Here is a 25,048-nt window from a genome sequence, read left to right on the forward strand (position 1 = left end):
CGCAGTTCTGGCACGTTTCTTGGTAGAGGAGGTTTAAACACTGAATCTTTCACATAACCCCACAGAAAGAAATAGCATGGGGTTAAGTCGGGAGAGCGTGGAGGCCATGACATGAATTGCTGATCATGATCTCCACCACGACCGATCCATCGGTTTTCCAATCTCCTGTTTAAGAAATGCCGAACATCATGATGGAAGTGCGGTGGAGCACCATCCTGTTGAAAGATGAAGTCGGCGCTGTCGGTCTCCAGTTGTGGCATGAGCCAATTTTCCAGCATGTCCAGATACACGTGTCCTGTAGCGTTTTTTTCGCAGAAGAAAAAGGGGCCGTAAACTTTAAACCGTGAGATTGCACAAAACATGTTAACTTTTGGTGAATTACGAATTTGCTGCAAGAATGCGTGAGGATTCTCTACCGCCCAGATTCGCACATTGTGTCTGTTCACTTCACCATTAAGAAAAAATGTTGCTTCATCACTGAAAACAAGTTTCGCACTGAACGCATCCTCTTCCATGAGCTGTTGCAACCGCGCCGAAAATTCAAAGCGTTTGACTTTGTCATCAGGTGTCAGGGCTTGTAGCAATTGTAAACGGTAAGGCTTCTGCTTTAGCCTTTTCCGTAAGATTTTCCAAACCGTCGGCTGTGGTACGTTTAGCTCCCTGCTTGCTTTATTCGTCGACTTCCGCGGGCTACGCGTGAAACTTGCCCGCACGCGTTCAACCGTTTCTTCGCTCACTGCAGGCCGACCCATTGATTTCCCCTTACAGAGGCATCCAGAAGCTTTAAACTGCGCATACCATCGCCGAATGGAGTTAGCAGTTGGTGGATCTTTGTTGAACTTCGTCCTGAAGTGTCGTTGCACTGTTATGACTGATGTGAGTGCATTTCAAGCACGACATACGCTTTCTCGGCTCCTGTCGCCATTTTGTCTCACTGCGCTCTCGAGCGCTCTGGCGGCAGAAACCTGAAGTGCTGCTTCAGCCGAACAAAACTTTATGAGTTTTTCTACGTATCTGTAGTGTGTCGTGACCATATGTCACTGAATGGAGCTACAGTGAATTTATGAAACCGCTTCAATCATTTGTAATAGTCCTGTATATTACCAGTTGTGGTGATTACTTTCGAAATAGTAAACAGTGTACTTATTTTCCTCAACTGTTTCGCTTTGATTTGACTGCCCCATATACTTTCTAGAATGACTTCCGACTCTGTAGTGGAATGTGCGCAGATGTGAGTAATTTCCAAGAATGATTGCCTATCGAAGTCGCTGGGACCGAACGATGCATATCGAATGTGCGATCGTAAATCGATAATGCGACTCCGGTGGCGGGCGTTTGTGATCGTTATTTTTACCTGTTTCCCGTTGTTCCTGTAGTTGCTCTAAATTACAATACCTCCGCTAATTATTTGTGAGTTGCTAGGGTAACCCAGACGATTTGTGTCGTTAGTCAGTCGGATGTGTGATGTTCTTGATGTTTCTTCGGCGGATTGTCTCACATGGAAAAAGTAATTCAATGTTTATCCAGCGTAGAAAATTGTTTGACTTTTCGTCGCAAATAATGAGTACTATCAGACGAGGGAAGAAGGGACTGTGTAGAATGGTGGTGCGAAGTGTGTAAAACTTCGTTAAGAAGAGTTTCGATGCTGAAATGCTGTTACAAATTCATTGCGGACAGTGCGGAAAACGAACGAGCATCAGGAAGAATACATGGTTTGACTCTTTCAAATTATCGATTAAGACCACCGTAATGGATTTTAACATGACAACACCGACGACGAATAAGGTACGTCGTCTCCTTTGCAGTTGCAAGTATTTTTGTAACGCTCTTCGTTTGTCATTGCTGTAGTGACCACCGTAAACATACTCATAACGCCCGCCACCAGAGTTGCATGATCAATTTACGATCGCACGTTCGATATGTATTGTTCGGACCCAGAGACTTCGATAGGCAATCATTCTTGGAAATAACCCAGATGTGAAACTTCCTGGCAGATTAAAAGTGTGTGCCGGACCAGGACTCGAACCCGAGACCTCCCGCGGGGAAGTGCTCTACCGACTGAAATATTCTAACACAACTCAGGACTCGCTAGGACGGATCATGTGTCATGCTTGGAAAGCTCAATCGGTAGAAGAATTGTCTGAAAGAAAAATGCCCCATGTTCGACTACCAGTCTGACATACAGTTGTAGTCTGACAGGAATTTTCATGCTATTTACTTTATTTGCTGCTATTTACAGTGATCTGCCATATGGTGACTATTCCAGGTTGTGTTTTCGCAATATTAAACTGTACGTTTTCCCACCTCTCGCGGTATGAGGGAACGTAATGCGCACAGGAACACTATTGAACATGATCGTTATGGTGGTTTAGGTGTTATGGTTTGAGGAGGCATAATGTTTGGATGGGCGTATTAACCACCAGATCTTTGAACACGTCACCCTCACCGTTTAACGTTATTGTGACACCGTGTCCTTTCCCCATGTGTGTCATTTCAGGGGTACATTCGTTCCACACTTCATTTTTACGGATGATAGTGCGATGCATTGAACAGCACAGGTGGAGGAGAGCTCTTGGGATAAGATACTGAGAGAATGGACTGGACCGCCCGTTCCCGCGATTTAAATCCCACCGAGTACGTGTGGGTTGCGTTGGGAGATGTACTGGATCACGTTCACGTGCACCAACGATCATCCAGCAATCCTCCACCGCACTGGTGAAGGAATGGAACTCACTACCACAAAACTCCTTTCCAACCTCGTGGCCAGCATGGAAACACGTTGTAGAGCATCTACTGCCATCTGTGGTGAATACACGCTCTATTCACAGCTTTGTCCTGCCTTTTACAACGTCCAAAGGACATTACCAAAAGACTACCATGAATCGCGGTGACTCCAGTGTAATTGCTGTATTTGAATGAAAGTGTTATTTCTACTTGTTTTATTATTCTCGCTCGCTTGGTCCATAAATGCGCAGAGTCCAACTTGCCATTCCCCCAGTGTTCCAAAGATCGATACCCTGGCTGGTAGCCGTTTATCTCTGTGCTAAGCGTACAGGTCAGGGACTTTACCTTGAGAGAGCCAGTCAGAAGCCCTGCTGCCAATCTCATTTGGAGGAAAGCGTGGCCTGACCAAAAATCAGTCTAGCAGCTTATTCTGCCTGATTTGGATCTACTCTGGGCTAAGATTTTGTGTTGGGTGGACGCTGGTGGCAAGTCTACAGTTTCAGCATGCTGCTTCACATTTGGGTGAGGTCACTACGTGCTCTTCGCTTTAATCGCGCTTCCCACACGTGTTGTATGATGTCTGATGAATTGAATGTCTCTTCGCTAGTAGCTGTGGACATTACAGTTACATTTGAAATTGCCCTGATCAAAGATACCCTCTTTACAAGTGAGTAAAGCACAAAGTAAATAATAATATTACGCGATCTGAGTATCTTCAGGAATAATTCATCACAGACACCCATACAAAAAACAACAGAAATTCCCTGGGCATCTGAAATGATCTAATATTGATTACGGTGACCTTGTAACGTAACGTTATCGCAGAGCATAAGCAGAAGACTAATAGCAGATTAATATTACATGACTGACATTGTGCTCTCAGCACAATCATACAAAGACCTGCTCCATAATATGAATTTGAGAAGCAAATCAAATGGAAAACGCAATGGTGATTAAGATATCGGCTTGCTAACCCGATTACCAATCAAATAGCTTGTAAACACAACGGGATCTGCGCCATAATTATCGTAACCGCGAACCTCTCACTTCTACGTTTTCGACAACGTTGCCTAAACAATAACGCTGTTGTACTATTGCTCGGCAGATCGTAAAAGAAAGCAATACGTTATTTGTGTTGTGGAATAGGGGCATAGAGAGCTGTACACGGTTGTTGTAGCCATTTCGTCAATAAAAGCTCATTGCTGCTTTCGTGTATGTCTCTCTACTCCTCCCCCCTCCCGCCCCCCCTCTCTCCTCCCTCTCAGTTTATTTATTATTTGCGAAGAAGCCCATTAGGACTATTCTGAGGACTTAGGGATGGAAATTTGCTTTCCCTTATGGCCGTATTACTTTCTTCCTGTGGGCACCCTGTATCTCTTCACACAAAGTTCGCTTAGTCTTTTTCTTCGGTTTTTCCTCCTGGTCAACTTGGCAGTTGTGAATTTTCGACTTGAACATTTCGTGGTTTTGAACATGTTCTCGAGTAATTCCTGCCAGCCTTAGATCTGTTTTGATCTCGTCAAATCATTTCATCGTGTCCATTTGGTTTGCACCTGTTGTCAACAAAACTGACTATTTGTTTTGCAAGTCTTATCTATGTTTTCAAACTCATTATGGAAATTTATGTGTTGTTTGATTTCCTAACTACTTCCGACCCGGTATTTTTCATCTATAACTTATGGACCCAGAATTTTTCTTACGATTTTGCGTTCTTTTCTCAGTGTTTTCAGTGTCCATTTCCTGATCCACAAAAGCATTTTGATTTATTTACTGTATTGTAATGTCTTATTTATGTGTGTTTTGAGAGGAATTTCTTGTAGATATTTCAGATAAGTCGGCATGCAGTTTCCGTGTTTTATAACCTAATTTTGTTCGCTGTTGTTTTAGTTCAGTTTTCTCAACAGTTTCATCAAATATTTGATTGTGGAACTCGTTTAATTTTGCAACATTTCACTGCTTGTTTGACGTATATCATGTACTCTGCCTTTCCAAAAGGTAGCTGGAGACCGATTTTTTCTACACTTCTTTCAAGAGTTCAATCTGATGTTCGGCTGCTGAAATGTCGTAAATTAATAGTGTAAAAACTTATGCAAATGCTAAGCAGTCTACAGATAACTCGTGTCTACCTAAAGTGACTGGTTGTTCAATTTTGAGGATTGATTTCTGTTTGCGCCATTCTTGTACTGCTTTCTCAAGTGCACAGTTGAAAAGTAATGGAGACAGCCCATCTCCTTATCTTAGTCCCGTTTTGATTTAGAACGGATCTGAGAATTGCTTCATAAATTTAACCTTGGACTTTATATCTGTCAGTGTCTCTATTATGATTGCAAGTGTTTTCAGATCTAGATCTTTTTCTTTTAATACTTGAAAGAGAGATTCGCGGTCGGCTGAGTCACAAGTTTTTTTTTGAAATTGAATTATTGATACAGTTCTGTGATATATTACGATTAGCTTTAGGTTCAATATTTTCTGTGGTCATGAACGGCCTGGTCCGAATCCTGCTGATAGTCTCCAATTTTTGGTTAAAATTGTTTCTGTGCTGTATCGAGAAGGCACCAGAATAGAATTTTGTATTCATCCGACATTATTGAGATTCCGCTGCAGTTATTTACATATGTTCTGTCATCCTGCTTGTGTAGTACGAGAATTAACACATGTCTGAAATCTTTGGAATTTTTTCTGTTTGCCAAATGTCTTGAATGATTTTGGTAATTTTTTATGCAGTTGGAGCCTGCTGATTTGATGATTTCTGCTATGATACCATCTTTCCTAAATGCTTTATTGTTTTTGAGGCTTTAGATCCGTTCAGCAATTTCTTCTTCGTCGGGTAGTAGTGAATTTGTCCTCAGATTCTTGAGGTGAGAACTTTTTGGTTGTGGGTAGTTAAATATTCCTTTGAAGTACCTGGCAAGTTGTTTGGAGCCAACTGTCCATTTTCTCTCACATCAGTATATGTTAATGCAGCCATAACTCGTTAGCACACTATATTACACAGGAGCAAAACACATCTACATTTCAGAGCAGCCAAATCGGAACAGACTGCAGCAGAACGCCTTGTTTTCCTTCCAAACTCGCAAACAATGTGTGGCGACCACGCCCTCGCGAGACATTGGCCGAAAACGCTCTGGTCTCAAAGACCTCACGTGGAAACAGTCGTACAGCCAAAGCAGCCATGTATATGCAGAAGACGATTAATCGGCCCAGATATAATAGCAAAGAAAATGCTCACGAGAAAGCTACGGAAAAACAGAACATATCGAAGATGAGACAGATACCTTTCACACAAAATAAATTCTCAAGTCACGCGTTTGTTCAAACTGAATTGGAACTCAGCATGCCTTTGTGGTATGTTCGGAAACATGGGTTCACGTGGATAATGATATCTAGCTGTACTTCACACATCCGTAACCATTCGTACCATCCGATCGCTCTCGCGCACGCATTGTGAATACTGGGTGCTGGTATTTAAACTTCTCCTATTTAATACGTTATAACACGGGAACTAATTACCATACGAGTACCAAACTTTGTAGAATTAATGTCAAGGGCACGGGGAAGAGAAATAATGCACAATTAGTTCAACTGAAACACGTTTAATGGGCTGCTACGGCCCATCGGAAAAATGGTTCAAATGGCTCTAAGCACTATGGGACTTAACATCTGAAGTTATCAGTCCCCTAGACCTACAACTACTTAAACCTAACTAACCTAAGGAAATCACATACATCCATGCCCGAGGCAGGATTCGAACCCGCGACCGTAGCAGCCGCGTGTACGGCCCATCACACTATTACGTACCGGTACCATTACTGCTACAAAAGGGGCTCAATATGGCGCCTATCAGTGTCCAGAAGAGTCTGAAGGCACGTGATTGCATTCTGCACAGCAAAACGAAACGTGTCTGTAGGGCTGGCCGGTGTGGCCGAGCGGTTCTAGGCGCTTCAGTCTGGAACCGCGCGACCACTACGGTCGCAGGTTCGAATCCTGCCACGGGCATGGATGTGTGTGATGTCCTTAGGTTAGTTAGGTTTAAGTAGTTCTAAGTTCTAGGGGTCTGATGACCTCAGATGTTGAGTCCCATAATGCTCAGAGCCATTTGAACCATGTCCGTAGGTATACTGGCTACCTTTCTTGATGTGCTACACTTCAGGTCAGCACATGTGTGAATGTTCCCCTGGTAAGCCCTGTCCTTCAGGTAGCCCCACAAACAGAAATCTGAGGAAGTGAGAGCACGTGAACGTGCCGCCTGTGCATTTGGAAACGATCGGTTGATAATTCGATCGTTTCCAAATGTGTTTCGGAGAAGCGGGCGAACTACACAAGCGATGTGTGGTGGAGCCCCATCTTCAATGAAGACTGCTGTGTTCAATGCTTGTCTGTCCTATAGGGCGGCTATGACATGCTGGCGAAGCATATCGTAGTCACGCTGGCCAGTCACACTGCACATCTTTGGTCCTTGAGCGCCAACCTGTTCAGAAAAGAATGGGCCAATGATGAACGTAGCCGTGAAGCCACACCATACAGTGACATGCTCACCATACAGAGGAGCTTCATGCACAGCGACTGGAGGTGAAGATCCCCGCAGTCAGCATTTCTGTGTGTTCACCTCATCCGTCAGAGAAAAAAAATAGGCTTCGTCACTCCACAGGATCGTCCAGGGCCAGCCCTCGTCGACTTCAGTCCTTGCGAGAAAGTGGAGAGCGATGTCAACACGTCGTTGTGCGTCGTGTGGTATAAGCTCCTGTACGATGTGGGTCTTGTACGCATACCATTTGAGAATGTTTCGAAGCACCTTCCTTACAGTGTACCACGGGATGTTCAACAGTCGTGACACAACGCGCGCACTGCCTCACGATCGGGAATTGCGAGCAGTGTTGTCTGCCATAGCAATAGCGATTTCATCGATCACCTGTGGTGCAACCGGTCGCCGGCCTCTTCCCGGAGCGACGTCCAGTTCTCCAGTTGATTCGAACTTCTTCATCATGCTCCGCACAGCAGGTGGAGAAAGAGGGCCCTTCTGTAATACTTTGAACCAGCGATATTCTCGAAGTGCAGCTACAACATTACTGTTGTTTTGATAATGGAGCTCCTTTTGTCCAAGTTAATGTTGACACCCCGCCCCGCTGTGGCCGAGCGGTTCTAGGCGCTTCAGTCCGGAACCGCCCTGCTGCTACGGTCGCAGGTTCGAATCCTGCCTCGGGCATGGATGTGTGTGATGTCCTTAGGTTAGTTAGGTTTAAGTAGTTCTAAGTCTAGGGGACTGATGACCTCAGATACTAAGTCCCATAGTGCTTAGAGCCATTTGAACCATGTTGACACGTCAACAATTGCGCTGCAACCTGTCAGGTGTATGAGACTATGAATCGCGATGACTGATCACGACACCTGGTGGCCATAGTTGGAACTGGATGTTGGTGCTGTGGCGCATGGAAATCATGCAGTCCATACTCTGGACATTAATGCTAGTAAGTCTGGTACTCGTAGGGTAATTACCTTCTGTGTTATAACGTGTTAAACAAGAAAAATTTAATTACAACCACCCGGTAGATCGTTTTGTGTGTTTTATTTCTTGCTCGTGTTGTAAAACCAGGGATTTGTTGGCTGTTATACAATGCTTCAGACTGTTCGCGATCGCCCATATAGGGTTGCCTACCCTATAGTTCAAGTTCTTGAGTATTAGATCATCTTTGGAAACGATTCAGCATTCGTCTTTTCATTCGCCGTGTATTCATGAATCTACGTGGCTCTGCATATTCACGACTGGCCATCTAACGACTCTCTGTCCCATTTGACAACTCTTTTCAATAAGCAATGCACTTGCATTGTACGCATTTCCTTTTGGCTTGCGTAATATTTTCAGCTCCAGGGTAATTACCGGTGTTATAGTTTGTGACTGAATGCAGTTCCGCCAACAGCGGCGTCTTCTGATCAGTCTTCTACGAAATTTCATCTTCAAGCATTAGAGTTTAATCACTTATTTTCTAGAATACTTGGGTTCAAGTCGTACAGCGGCAAATATATTTGCATTGCATAGATGTTTGTCTACAAGATGGGCCTCATTGTACGAAGCATTCATTACCTTTACAGAATTCCTTGCTAATCATCTATTTCCTTCAGAAACAATATCTGAAATTTATGGTTCCTTGCGAAAGTTTAACCTTCGTCACTGAATTTTTCGAATCAATTCGAGTTTCACTGAGTTTTGCCTGGAAAAGGCTTTAAATCAGTTTAAAAGTTGTCTCAAAATTTTTTGGATTGCGTAACTGAAAGTTACAAGACGACGGCTACCTTCAATGTGAGCCAAATTCCGTAAGATTTTAGTCTTGACATTTTCGCATCGAGTTTAGTTTTTATTTGTTTTTTTCCTTTCTATCCCCTTGTCAGTCGTGTAAATTCGGTACATTATAAACATGATCCGCATGCAAGCAGAACCAGCAGTCTGTGAAGGTCTCTTAGTGCTATTTTGGGTAAATGGTCTTCAGAGTCATTGGAAACTGTAGGAATATTCAATTAATTTGTAAGGCACTTACAAGGGAACCTCCCCATCGCACCCCCCTCAGATTTAGTTATAAGTTGGCACAGTGGATAGGCCTTGAAAAACTGAACACAGATCACTCGAGAAAACAGGAAGAAGTTGTGTGGAACTACGAAAATAATAAGCAAAATATACAGTGAGTAGTCCATCTGTAACATAAGTAACAACAAGGACAGTCTTAGATCAGGAGCACCGTGGTCCCGTGGTTAGCGTGAGCAACTGCCGAGCGAGTGGACCTTGGTTCAAACCTTACTTCGTCTGAAATATTTTCAGACAATTATTATCTGTCCGTCCGTCCGTCCGATGCGACGTAACTGCGCCGTAGTATGGGGACGCTACACTTTAACAAACATCGAAACACTCGACGTCAGTCGACTACAGCGCACGGAAGAGGGAGTATTCTTGCTAACGAGGCTCCCTGGCTGGCAGTTGACTGTTCGCTACTTTGGACGAGAGTGCATTAAATACGTGAGATGTATTTCGTGGGCAATATGTTTTCGGTTCCCATTGGAGAGGCACGTCCTTTCATCTACTAATCACACGGTTTTGCGGTGTGGTCGCAAAACACAGACACTAAAATTTTTACAGTGAACAGAGACATCAATGAACGAACGGACAGATCATAACTTTGCGAAAATAAACTTTTCATTCGAAGGAATGACTTGAACCAAGGACCTCTCGCTCCGCAGTTGCTCACGCTAACCACGGGACCACGGCGCTCTTGATCTCGGATTATACTTGATGTTACGTATCTTGCACATGGACTACTCAGTTTGTATATTTTACTTATTTTTTTCATAGTTCCACACAACTTCTTCCTGTTTTCTCGATTGATCTGTGTTCAGTTTTTCAAGGCCTATCCACTGTGCCAACTTATAACTAAATCTGAGCGGGGTGCGATGGGGAGGTTCCTTTGTTAGTGATCTGACGTAATGTTTTTGATTTCATTATAATGACATCGAAAGCAACCATAACAAAAGAAGCCACCTCAGCTGAAAGCGGGCAGTTGTGAGCAGTCCTCGAGAGTATTGAGATAGATAGGCTAGTGAGGCTGATAGTTCGATTGTATTAAACGGTGTGATGGCAACACCGACTACACCAGGAGGAAGTGGAGGAAGTTGCCTTTTTTTTCTGAGTAAAAATAACAAGCAATAAGCAAAGTTTTAACATTTTTCGTGTTGTCTTCTTTGTTTTTCGGGCTCTTTTTTCCGCAGTCGTATATGTACAAGTCGTATAGGTTAAATCCGTCTTTTGCAAACGTAATAAAGTCTTATTAAGAACAAACATGGTTCGCTTTATTCTAAAGCATCTTTGGCAGTCACTATAACAAAATGGTTTTAATGTCGACAATTCTGTGTGCTAGGATCGCGATCAGTTCGCATGCTGTAACTTAACTACGTTCTGCTTCACACAGTATTAATTCTTATCGTTACTCAAAGCACTTTCACTAACACTAAATGTATTTACATTTTTGTGTTTCGAAGAACCACTGTCATCTGGCACTCGTCCTTTTTTAGTAGTTGGAGCGTCTTCTATTGCACTGTATGTGGGAGCGTTTATATTTTTCCTCTAGTGTGTGTGTGTGTTTGTTTGTGTGTGTGTGTGTGTGTGTGTGTGTGTGTGTGTGTGTGTGTGTGTGTGTGCGTATACTTTTCGTCAGGTTTAGGGGCGGGCGCGCGCGCTTGTGTATGTGTGTATCTGGTTTGTAAAGTGAGCTGACATGTCCTAACTACTGTAGTGAAAATTACTGCTTTTCTGCAGCCCAGTTGTGGCTGATCTAGGGTGTGGATATTGCCTATTTTGTGATAGTTGGTGATGTCTATGGTGGTTTTCCTTTTTCTACAATATGGTTCATTAGTTTAAATAACGTCTGGCTGCTGATGTTTGTCTGATCTTTTACTATGTGTTTCTTCTCAGTTATTGCTTTTTGAATCTGTAAGGTCTCTTGTAGTTTTAGGAGATGTTTATGGTTAAAACCCATTAAGAATTAAACAGATCATCCTTCAGTTCTCTCAAAATGAGAAAATTCAATGTTTCTTGCTGCTGAATCTATTTTCATGTCCTTTTCCATCGTGATAGGCTGATGGTTTTCTTGCTGGAGGTGTTCTGCAAATGTTGAGTGACTAGTGTCGTATATCCGTGCTTTTCGTATTCCATATACAATACCTTATTTCAAAAGTCCTGTTGGCCTACCCTAAGTATTGAGTATCACACTTGTTACAATGTAGTTGGTAAATGCCAAATTTTTGGTACATGTCAGAGTGATCTTCCTTATTTAGACATTTCTGCGTAGATTTATTGCTTTAGTACGCTACTTCTATTCCTTGTTTCTTGAGGATGATCCCAATTCCGTGTATCATTTTGTTTCCGTATATTAGTGTTTACTAGCTTGTCTGTTGAGTTTCCGTGTTGTCTCCTTTCTGTGTAGTGGAGTTTTGATGTTGCTGTGTGTGTTTGTGGTGGGTTTTATGGGTTCTCTATATTTGTGTGTGTGGTTCTTTTTATTTTTATGCTTTTCTGGATTTTTCTTGTTCAGTTTTGTTACTAGGGATTCTTGGTATCCGTTATTTTTTGCAGTCTAAATTATTATCTCCAGCTCCTTATTATAGTTCTGTTTGTTAAGTGGTACTGTATTTAGTACCAGCACCTAATCGCATATCATGACACTAACACCACTAACAACGAATATCGTGTAGCGCTCGGTCTTAACGTCATTCGTATCATGTTGGGTATCCATACGGTACATAGTTTACCGTTTACACCGGCTCATATAGCGAAAGTATAATTACAAACACGCTCTACTGGTGTACTGTTTGTTTTTAATCCATATGCCATTTAAATTAATTATACCATACATTTTCCTAAGAACTTTTCATTCTTCCTTTCCAATTTCATCAGTTTTTGAGTGGCCTCCTAGAGCTATAGTTTCTGAGGCGTATAATGCTTCAGGCACTACAAATGTCTTGTAATACCGAATTTCACATCACGAGATATCACTACTTTACTGTTAATAAATTATCATTATTATATTAATATATTATTATAACCAAGTATTGCCTATCTATGTATTCCAATTCTGTTAGTTCGTCTTCTCCTTCCCCATCTGCCCATCTCGTCGTCCCCCCTCCCTCTTCCCATCTCTCCCTCCCCATTCCCCCTGCCCCTCTCCCATTCGGGAGGACGACGGTTCAATCCCGCGTCCGGCCAGTCTGATTTAGGTTTTCCGTAATTTCCCTAAATCGCTCCAGGCAAATGCCGGGATGGTTCCTTTCAAAGGGCACGGCCGACTTCCTCCCCCATCCTTCCCTAATCTGATGAGACCGATGACCTCGCTGTCTGGTCTCCTTCCCCCAACAAACCAACCAACCTCTCCCGTTAATGTTGCATTCCGAGGTGGCTCGCTTGCAATTTTTCTGGCGGTCTTTTTTGTGAAGTAAACTCTGTCTATTTTCTAAATGTACTGCTAGATGTTGTATAGATGGTTCGTTCGTGTATGGGAACCCGAAAATCGGCCACGCTCCTTCGTTACTGTTGATGTATCTTTCCATTTGTTACATGAGGATCTCGTCGTTTCTGTTTTGACTTTCGATGTCTTTGCCTATTTGAAATACTGTCGTGTCCACTGCCTTGGGTCACATACTTACAGACATATTTGATGGATTTCACTGAATTGCAGTATTCGACGTTTATGTGAGCTTGGAACATTATGGAAAGTTATTGTATTATATGACACTACCCACTGATTATTTATTTCCAGTTCGCCGCAGCCTCGTATTCGTCTTATGCTGTGAAGCCATCGATTTTGGATTATAGTCTTCTGTATTTCGGATAGCTTCAACTCCGGTTTGTGCGTCCTCCAAGTATGGTTTTGCGTATTTTTTGTACATTTTCCATCACTCATACATAGAAGATTGGCGTGAATCATGTTTTTCACTACTATGTCGTATAGTTTCGGGTCTTCTTGTGGATTGGTAAATTCAGCGTGGATGATTTTGTTGATATCCGTGGGATGAATTTTGTATTGTAGCCATATGAGATTGTGTGACTGAAGCAATCTCCGTTTTTGCCATTCGATTCTCTACATCTAGCATCTAACGGTTGCAAAGATGTGGTATTTTGTGATGACTTCAATAAATCTCATCTTTTCTTGTCGGTAAACTGGGGCTATAATGTCGTGTCGTGCATGAGGGCTTGTCCGTATTTTAGTTGTTCTTTGATTTCTGATCACGACGAGTTGCATGTGAATGTTATGAAGAAGCCATATTTTCTTATGCAGGTCATGGCATCTTGAGTGTATTCGTGCGTCTCGGACTTCCTTTCCGTCGTGTGTGATTGCGTCTCGAAGGTGGATGAATTCTTCCGTGCGTAGCTTCTTCTGATTCAGTCTTATGTAAAACTCCGTTCCGCTTCTGTTTTTGCATATATGTCTACCAAGAATTGTTGGGATAAACAGTGAACGTTAAGAATGTGATTGTCTCTGAACATTAAGCAGTAAGCGTAGAACTCCTTGGAAGTGATTTGTTTGTTTCTTTCTACTCCTGTTTCGTGTTGGATTTGATTCATATTAAAAAGATACCCGTCCTCTCCGTGCAGAAATATTGATGGATGTTGGAGGGCATCATGTGAACGGTGTGTCTTTGAATGCGTTGCAGTCCTCTTCTTCTCTGTACAGTTACGTCACGGCTTGTGTTTTTATTGTACACAATTACAACAGCGACTTAGTTTATCTCAGGTGCATTAAATCGCCGTTAGTGTTCTCCAAATATTTGTGTCAGAACGAATGATAACTTTATAATTATCAGAAATCATTCTGTCTGGTGCTGTTTTGAATAAGTGAATCAGTTGATTTCTATAAGATTCTCTGTAAATCCTGGACTATTTCTCCTCTCAATCCAATGATATTTGTGCACCGTAAATCAATTTCTGTTTCTTCATTTCCGATGGAGTACACTTGCAGAAATTTATGCTCTTCGTTGAGTAGTGGTAGTGATGATCCCTTGTTGTGGTAGGTTTGTCCTTTGATGGACAAAACATAATCGATTTCATCTCTGTTAGTGTTGAGCGAAGTGACACCGAAAGAAGTTATTTAGAAGCAGGCGTTGTATGCTTTTATATTTTGAAGAAAGTGTTTTGATACTGGAGTTTCCCCGGTCATGTAATGTAAAAATTACTGCTTCTAGTGGTGGTAATCCAATTTTTCCATTCAAGCAGCAGAGTCCTGGTGTTTCTCGATTGAGTTTTTACGTCTTGCAAAACTGGCAGATGTTATCTATTCTCCAATTTCGACGTGTGGGTGTTCGTTATATTCTTTCATCGGGTCGTAGTGGAATGCTTCATTTATTAGGTTGTATTGTTTAAAAGTCCTCGACCGCACTTCTCGTAGGCTGATATTTTCACGGCTGACTTGAGTTCGCATTATTTTATTATAAGATTGTGTCTCAATTCTTGATTCTTCAATTTGTTCATTTCATTGCTTTTCTGTTTCTCTGCTTCTCGCGATGGCCATTGTCGTTCGTTGGGAGCTTTAACGTAATTCGCGTTCTTCGTCTCTTTCGTTTTTTTATGTTCTTTTTGCTTTCGTCGTTTTGCTTCGAAATTGGCAAGATCTCCTCCTATTTTACGTTTGTGTCATAATCTAAAATAATACATCAAACGACCTTTTTATCAACAAATACACTAAGCACACTTTACACACTTTTCACACATTGTTTTCGATTTATATTCAGTCACGGTATCACTTTGACTACCCGCACTTCCTTTTTGTTTTAATTCAGTCACTGCACTACTTTTTCGGTTTCTCTCTTCGTCTCTGATAAGAAACTGACGTTCGAACCGACGACGGATTTTCCTTCATATATTCCTACTACATCTACATCTACATCTACATTTATACTCTGCAAGCCACCCAACAGTGTGTGGCGGAGGGCACTTGACGTGTCACTGTCATTACTTCCCTTTCCTGTTCCAGTCGCGTATGGTTCGCAGGGAGAACGACAGCCGGGAAGCCTCCGTGCGCGCTCGAATCTCTCTGATTTTAAATTCGTGATCTTCTCGGGAGGTATAAGTACGGGGAAGCAATATATTCGATACCTCATCCAGAAACGCACCCTCCCCAAACCTGGACAGCAAGCTACACCGCGATGCAGAGCGCCTCTCTTGCAGAGTCTGCCACTTGAGTTTGCTAAACATCTCCGTAACGCTATCACGGTTACCAAATAACCCTGTGACGAAACGCGCCGCTCTTCTTTGGAACTTCTCTATCTACTCTGTCAACCCGACCTGGTACGGATACCACACTGATGAGCAATACTCAAGTATAGGTACAACGAGTGTTTTGTAAGCCACCTCCTTTGTTGATGTACTACATTTTCTAAGGACTCTCCCAATGAATCTCAACCTGGTACCCGCCTTACCAACAATTAATTTTATATGATCATTCCACTTCAAATCGTTCCGCACGCATACTCCCAGATATTTTACAGAAGTAACTGCTACCAGTGTTTGTTCCACTATCATACAATCATAAAATAAAGGGTCCTTCTTTCTATGTATTCGCAATACATTACACTTGTCTATGTTAAGGGCCAGTTGCCACTCCCTGCACCAAGTGCCTATCCGCTGCAGATCTTCCTGCATTTCGCTGCAATTTTTTAATGCTGCAATTTCTCTGAATACTACAGCATCATCCGCAAAAATACTAAACACCTTTTTCCAAAGCTGTTTCACAGAGAAAGACCGCACTGCAGTTCCTTCTCTAAATCCTTGCACAAACGAAAAAATGGCTGACATCGAAATAAGTGTCCAAGGAATAGAAAAACAACTGGAATCACTCAACAGAGGAAAGTCCACTGGACCTGACGGGATACCAATTCGATTCAACACAGAGTACGCGAAAGAACTTGCCCCCCTTCTAACAGCCGTGTACCGCAAGTCTCTAGAGGAGCGGAAGGTTCCAAATGATTGGAAAAGAGCACAGGTAGTCCCAGTCTTCAAGAAGGGTCGTCGAGCAGATGCGCAAAACTATAGACCTATATCTCTGACATCGATCTGTTGTAGAATTTTAGAACATGTTTTTTGCTCGAGTATCATGTCGTTTTTGGAAACCCAGAATCTACTCTGTAGGAATCAACATGGATTCCGGAAACAGCGATCGTGTGAGACCCAACTCGCTTTATTCGTTCATGAGACCCAGAAAATATTAGATACAGGCTCCCAGGTAGATACTATTTTCCTTGACTTCCGGAAGGCGTTCGATACAGTTCCGCACTGTCACCTGATAAACAAAGTAAGAGCCTACGGAATATCAGACCAGCTGTGTGGCTGGATTGAAGAATTTTTAGCAAAACACAACACAGCATGTTGTTATCAATGGAGAGACGTCTACAGACGTTAAAGTAACCTCTGGCGTGCCACAGGGGAGTGTTATGGGACCATTACTTTTCACAATATCTATAAATGACCTAGTAGATAGTGTCGGACGTTCCATGCGACTTTTCGCGGATGATGCTGTAGTATACAGAGAAGTTGCAGCATTAGAAAATTGTAGCGAAATGCAGGAAGATCTGCAGCGGATAGGCACTTGGTGCAGGGAGTGGCAACTTACCGTTAACATAGACAAATGTAATGTATTGCGAATGCATAGAAAGAAGGATCCTTTATTGTATGGTTACATGATAGCGGAACAAACACTGGTAGCAGTTACTTCTGTAAAATATCTGGGAGTATGCGTGCGGAACGATTTGAAGTGGAATGATCATATAAAATTAATTGTTGGTAAGGCGGGTACCAGGTTGAGATTCATTGGTAGAGTCCTTAGAAAATGTAGTACATCAACAAAGGAGGTGGCTTACAAAACACTCGTTCGACCTATACTTGAATATTGCTCAACAGTGTGGGATCCGTACCGGATCGGGTTGACGGAAGAGATAGAGAAGATCCAAAGAAGAGCGGCGCGTTTCGTCTCAGGGTTATTTGGTAACCGTGATAGCGTTACGGAGATGTTTAGCAAACTCAAGTGGCAGACTCTGCAAGAGAGGCGCTCTGCATCGCGGTGTAGCTTGCTGTCCAGGTTTCGAGAGGGTGCGTTTCTGGATGAGGCATCGAATATATTGCTTCCCCGTACTTATACCTCCCGAGGAGATCACGAATGTAAAATTAGAGAGATTTGAGCGCGCACGGAGGCTTTCAGACAGTCGTTCTTCCCGCCAACCATACGCGACTGGAACAGAAAAGGGAGGTAATGACAGTGGCACGTAAAGTGCCCCCCGCCACACACCGTTGGGTGGCTTGCGGAGTATAAATGTAGATGTAGATGTGGATGTAGAAAAGCCGCATGGAACTTCCAACACTATCTACTGGGTCATTTATATATATTCTGAAAAGCAATGGTCCCATAACACTCCCCTGTGGCACAGCAGAGGTTACTTTAACGTCTGTAGACGTCTCTCCATTGAGAACAACATGCTGTGTTCTGTTTGCTAAAAACTCTTCAGTCCAGCCACACAGCTGGTCTAATGAGTAGCCCAACCATTGGCGAATTCCAGAACATACCAAAAAGACTTCGAATGGTCCATGACATTCGAGAGTGTTCTGGAATGTCCTATAATAATCTGGGATGTTCCAGGATGTTTCCGAAGATTCTGAAATCTTCCCGAAAGTTCCTGTCTATTCCTGAACATTCCAGAACATCCTCGATCATTCTGGAACATTCCTAAATATTATGGAATGTTTTGGGATGCTCTCGGACACTCTCGAATGTTCTGGAATGTTCTAGAAATTTCTAGAGGGTGAAACTTTCCAGCCCTTATATCTTCAAAAGCACGCCCTTCAGGATAAAACGGGAACCTTCTTCCGGATTGGGTTTAGAGGGATACCACATCATGTAACTTCTTTGATCATACTGGGACTCGGTTCTGAGTTTTAGCGGCACGCACGTACTACACCTACTTTTATAAAATATATTGATATTGATTAAGCCGAGGATGGTCAATGATCCCTTCAGCGGAGATGCACAAAAACCTCGAACTCTTACGGGAATCGTGGAAATGCCGCAAGTAATGATACTGGGGAAGGGGCACTACAGTGTGGATAAGCTGAGAATTTGGGTCTGATGGCAGAAGTGCTAGAGTAGTCAGTGTAGTTGTGTTGCCCACTGTGTCCGGATGGCGTAGTGGTCAGCGCATCTGCCTACTAAGTAGGTAACTCGGGTTCGAATACTGGTGCAGCATATATTATCGACTTTCTCCACTGATAAAAGTCATTGCCCTCTGACAGGTAACGTCATTAATTTCTTTGTATCTTGATTCTTAGTATTACTAAAATGCTCTACACATGTATTACGTTAAAAGTACACTACTGGCCATTAAAAGTGCTACACAACGAAGATGACGTGCTACAGACGAGAAATTTAACCGACAGGAAGAAGATGCTGTGATACGCTAATGATTAGCTTTTCAGAGCATTCACACAAGGTGCTGAAGTGAGGAACGTTTCCAACCGATTTCATACACACAAACAGCAGTTGACCGGCGTTGCCTGGTGAAACGTTGTGATGCTTCGCGTAAGAAGGAGAAATGCGTACCATCACGTTTCCGACTTCGATGAAGGTCGGATTGTAGCCTATCGCGATTGCGGTTTATCGTATCGCGACATTGCTGCTCGCGTTGGTCGAGATCCTATGACTGTTAGCAGAATATGGAATCGGTGGGTTCAGGAGGGTAATACGCCGAGCTGGATCCCAACGGCCTCGTATCACTAGCACTCGAGATAACAGGCATCTTATCCGCATGACTGTAACGGTGGTGGTGGTGGTTAGTGGTTAACGTCCCGTCGACAACGAGGTCATTAGAGACGGAGCGCAAGCTCGGGTTAGGGAAGGATTGGGAAGGAAATCAGCCGTGCCCTTTCAAAGGAACCATCCCGGCATTTGCCTGAAACGATTTAGGGAAATCACGGAAAACCTAAATCAGGATGGCCGGAGACGGGATTGAACCGTCGTCCTCCCGAATGCGAGTCCAGTGTGCTAGGCTGTAACGGATCGTGCAGCCACGTCTCGATCTCTGAATCAACAGATGGGGACATCTGCAAGACAACGATCTACACGAACAGTTCGACGACGTTTGCAGCAGCATGGACTAACAGCTCGGAGACCATGGCTGCGGTTACCCTTGATGCTGCATCACAGACAGGAGCGTCTGCGATGGTGTACTCAACGACGAACCTGGGTGCACGAACGGCAAAACGTCATTTTTTCGGATGAATCCAGGTTCTGTTTACAGCATCATGATGGTCGCATTCGTGTTTGGCGGCATCGCGGTGAACGCTCATTGGAAGCGTGATTCGTCGTCGCCATACTGGAGTATCACACGGCGTGATGGTCTGGGGTGCCATTGGTTACACGTCTCGGTCACCTCTTGTTCGCATTGACGGCAGTTTGAACAGTGGACGTTACATTTCAGATGTGTTACGACCTGTGGCTCTACCCTTCATCCGATCCCTGTGAAAAGCTACATTTCAGCAGGGTAATGCACGACCACATGTTTCAGGTCCTGTACGGACCTTTCTGGATACAGAAAATGTTCGACTGCTGTCCTGGCCAGCACATTCTCCAGATCTCTCACCAATTGAGAACGTCTGGTCAATGGTAGCCGAGCAACTGGCTCGTCACAATACGCCAGTCACTACTCTTGATGAACTGTGGTATCGTGTTGAAGCTGCATGGGCAGCTGTACCTGTACATGCCATCCAAGCTCTGTTTGACTCAATGCCCATAAGTATCAAGGCCGTTATTACTGCCAGAGGTGGTTGTTCTGGGTACTTATTTCTCAGGATCTATGGACCCAAATTGCGTGATCACATGTCAGTTCTAGTATAATATATTTGTTCAATGAATACCCAATTATCATCTGCATTTCTTCTTGGTGTAGCAATTTTAATGGCCAGTAGTATAAATATGACAGCAAATTACGTGCGGAATGATTGAGGGGGAGGGGGAGGTGTCGGAGGGGAAGGAATATAGTGCTGAGACGTTTTAGGCGGCCTCGGTAGCTAGAGGGGACAGTTCGATCTGGGGGCTGCTCGGCATCCCGCAGGAGGCCATAAATTAGGCGCGGGTTTGCGGGCAGCGAGGAGGCGGCTGCAGCATCTGGCGACGCGGCGCGTGCAAACAGCGCTCTGTCTCAAGACGCGGCGCGGCGGTGTGCCAGATGTTTGCCGGCGCCACTCGCCTAAGCTTAATTTCCTTTACTAATTGGGAGCCGGCTCTGCGCGGGCCGAGGAACGAAACTTGCCGGCATTGTTCGCCACTCGGAAGCAATTACAGGGCCACGTGTGTGTCTTGCAGCGATTCCGTCTCGCGCCTGTGTCAATAGACTCAAAGGATTAGCAAGTTCTGGATTTACTGATCCGCGGTGTGCTGCCTGCTGCTACACCCCCACCCCCGCCCCCTTCCTGCTGCCCACTTCCTGCTAGGAACGGCGGCAGGTGGCCGTCCTTGCATACTTCGCTACAAGTAAATTATTCAGTCGAAACGTTTGCACACTTCGCTTCCCCGAGACTCATAATACCTTGCACTGTCACAACGCCACGCTTCACGAAGGTTCGAAGCGTGTGGAAAGAGTGCATTTATTCGTGATGGAACCTGTGGATGTGTAATACAGAACTCTACAGTGGCTCAACAACTCCTCTAAACGCAAAATTCGTTTCTCCTGAATTTGGTATAGTGAGAAAATTAACAAATACTAAATGTTTGTTTTTGTTGCATAGGCCCGTTCCTCAAGCGTTGTAAATTTATTACTCCGCCTCTGAATACCGCATCACGACATGAAGAGCTGCACAACTGAAAAACGCAATGCTTGAGAAAAATTGACTTAAAGAATTCTATGAACCTTAAATTGAAATAGTATAAGCTTCCACTAAATTTCAAATAAGTAAATTTGGCATTAAATTCCATTATAGTCCATACAACAGATAATCGATATGTAGTTCTGTTCCGATCGAATGTGAGATGTTATCAGATAATTGTTAATTAGTTCTTTGAGTAGCGTCTCTTTTTTTAAATTTCTAAAAACTTTTTTGTTTTTATTATGACCCCTCATTAAATATTTTCGCCGTTTATCCATCCTCAATAATATACACACATCAACAGAAGTTTTTCATCATCTCGGTTCCGAGAGTTCCGGAACCTGTACAGAAAACTGGAATAGAGATCAACATAAACGTCATTTTCGTTCTTTTTAATGCTCATGAAAACCACACGTTGCATGTTGTACCACAATACAGCGAGACCTTCAGAGGTGGTGGTTCAGAATTCTGTACACACCGGTGCCTCTAATGCCCAGTAGCACGTTCTCTTGCACTGATGCATGCCTGAATTCGTCGTGGCATACTATGCACAAGTTCATCAAGGCACTGTTGGTCCAGATTGTCCTACTCCTCAACGGCGATTTGGCGTATATCCCTCAGAATGGTTGGTGGGACACGTCGTCCATAGATAGCTCTTTCCAATCTATTCCGGCCATGTTCAACACTGTTCATGTCTGGAGAACATGCTGGCCGCTAGTCGAGCGATGTCGTTATCCAGAAGGAAGTCATTCACAAGATGTGCACGATGGGTGTGCGAATTGTCATCCATGAAGCTGAATGCCTCGCCAGTATGCTGCCGATATGGTTCCACTATCGGTCGAAGGATGGCATTCACGTATTGCACAGCCGTTACGGGACCTTCCATGACCACCAGCGGCGTACGTCGGCCCCACATAATGCCACCCCAAAGCGACAGGGAACCTCCACCTTGCTGCACTCGCTGGACAGTGTGTCTAAGGCGTTCAGCCTGACCGGGTTGCCTCTAAACACGTCTCTGACGAATGTGTGGTTGAAGGCATATGTGACACTCATCATTGAATAGAACGTGATGCCAATCCTGAGTGGTCCATTCGGCATGTTGTTGGGTCCGTCTGTACCGTGCTGCATGGTGTTGCGGTTGGAAAGATGGACGTCGCCATGGACGTCGGGTGTGTAGTTGCTAATCATGTAGCCTATTGTGCACAATTTGAATCGTAACACGACGCCCTGTGGCTGCACGAAAAGCATTATTCAACATAGTGGCGTTGCTGTCAGGGTTCCTCCGAGCCATAATCCGTAGGTAGCGTCATCCACCACAGTAGCAGCCCTTGGGCGGCCGGAGCGAGGTATGTCATCGACAGTTCCTGTCTCTCTGTATCTCCTCCATGTCCGAACAACATCGCTTTGGTGCACTCCGAGACGCCTTGACACTTCCCTTGTTGAAAGCCCTTCCTGGCACAAAGCAACAATGCGGACGCGATCGAACCGCGGTGTTGACCGTCTAGGTATAGTTTAACTACAGACATTCCTGGTGGAATGACTGGATTCAAATGGTTCAAATGGCTCTGAGTACTATGGGACTTAACATCTGAGGTCATCAGTCCCCTAGAACTTAGAACTACTTAAATCTAACCAACCTAAGGACATCAAAAACATCCATACCCGAGGCAGGATTCGAACCTGCGACCGTAGCGGTCGCGCGGTTCCAGACTGTAACGCCTAGAACCGCTCGGCCACTACGGCCGGCGGAATGAGTGGAACTCATCGGCTGTCGGACCCCCTCCGTGTGATAGGCGCTACTCTTGCATGGTTGTTTTCATCTTTGGGCGGGTTTAGTGACACCTCTCAACAGTCAAAGGGACTGTGTCTGTGATACAATACCCACAGTCAACGTCTGTCTTCAGGTGTTCTGGAAACCAGGCTGATGCAAAACTTTTTTTGATGTGTGTATAGTCTTTTACTTATTGTCATAAATACATTCGAACGTCCATCAAGCAAAATCAGTACTTAAGTAAAAAAAAACAAGTGAAAGAGAATCTGAAATTGCTGTGTCAGAAAAATACCAAGTGCAAAATTGCCACTTGTGAAAATTAGTACAGTTTAATAAGTAACGTTAATTAGGTACACTTCAAGAAACACGAAAACATAAAATCATAAATTGGCTTATATAATAGCGGGAATTTCCATTTCTTTCCTGTATGATGTAACGCACGAAATTTCGTAATGTTTGCAACAGCTACAATCGTCGAAACCGTATCTGTTCCTTCAGCATGCATACATGTGTGAAGGACATTGTAATGCAAGATACAGACACTTTGTCAACACCGTCCGTGTAATGATCAATGATATTGAAACTTATGACCATTGTGTCAACACCGACAGTGTAATGATTAATGATATTAAAAATTTCGTTCAACCTACCTTATAAATCAAAACTTTCAGAACTGCAAACTGGCCGTTCTGCTTGAATGGCCCATGCATACCTGCCAATAGCAAAGCTGAAGTGACATTGTTCTGGAAGTGGCGAATCATGAAGTAGTCAGTAACTAAATGGACACAACTGATCGGGACAAATTAGGAGACAGAGAAGTGGATTTTTTCGTGCACTTTCGGGCACTTCACACATATTTTTTGCTTGAGTCGTTTTCCTTGCCGGAATACAATATGATTCCTTTTTGTTCATAGATGATTCTTAGTGATGCGTCGTGTGTTATAGATACGGAGCTGTAATGGAATGCTTGGACTGGCTTGATTACATGCGCTATGTTCCAAATGATTTATTAAAAACTGCTGCAGAGTATGAAAGCAATCTTGCAGTCACTTAACTCCACTGCAGAGTATGAAATCAACCTTGCAGCCTCGTGTCTCCTGAATAAGACAAACTTGAAAGACAATAAACAAGTCTTTTCAGAAACAATGCTACTGAAGAGCATAATAAGTATACAATATAAAAGTGGTCCATAATATACTTATAAGATTTGGTAATGAACAGCAGAATTATCCACCACAGAAAATGCTCGAAACCACGAGTTCCACACACCAATCGCTTGCTGTCACTTTTCTGCGCATGCGCACCTCCTGCATTCTCTGCTCGGAGTATTCTGTTGTGTCGTTGCATCTGAGTGAGCTAGAGGAGCAGACCAATTGAATTCAGCACATAATACTGTTCATAATAAAACATCGCCTACTAATTTATGAGTGTTGTACGAAGCACTATATGAGGAAAGATTGTGAGGAACTGTTTGAGCACAAGCTTAAGAGTGGAAGTGTTTTGTTGAAACCTCCTGCGAAGTCTGCAATGCAAAACTTAGCGGCATAACGGTGCCTATGGGTTCTGTAGTGAATAAAAACCATAACTATCGAAAAAGTAGAGTTCTATGTACTGAACTGGCAGAAAATCGTAAGAAATTTTGGTCTTACGTCAAAGCGGTAGGTAGATCAAAACAAAATGTCCAGACACTCTGTGACCAAAATGGTACTGAAACAGAGGATGACAGACAAAAGGCCGAAATACTAAATGTCTTTTTCCAAAGCTGTTTCACACGTGAAGACTGCACTGTAATTCCTTCTCTAGATTGTCGCACAGATGACAAAATAGTAGATATCTTAATAGATGACAGAGGGATAGAAAAACAATTATAATCGCTCAAAAGAGGAAAGGCCGCTGGACCTGATGGGATACCAGTTCGATTTTACACAGAGTACGCGAATGTTACGCGAATGAACTTGCCCCCCTTCTTGCAGCGGTGTACCGTAGGTCTCTAGAAGAGCGTAGCGTTCCAAATGATTGGAAAAGGGCACAGGTCATCCCCGTTTTCAAGAAGGGACGTCGAACTGATGTGCAGAACTATAGACCTATATCCCTAACGTCGATCAGCTGTAGAATTTTGGAGCACGTATTGTGTTCGAGTATAATAACTTTTCTGGAGACTAGAAATCTACTCTGTA

Source organism: Schistocerca americana, chromosome 1 (assembly GCF_021461395.2).
Source record: "Schistocerca americana isolate TAMUIC-IGC-003095 chromosome 1, iqSchAmer2.1, whole genome shotgun sequence".
NCBI lineage: Eukaryota > Metazoa > Arthropoda > Insecta > Orthoptera > Acrididae > Schistocerca > Schistocerca americana.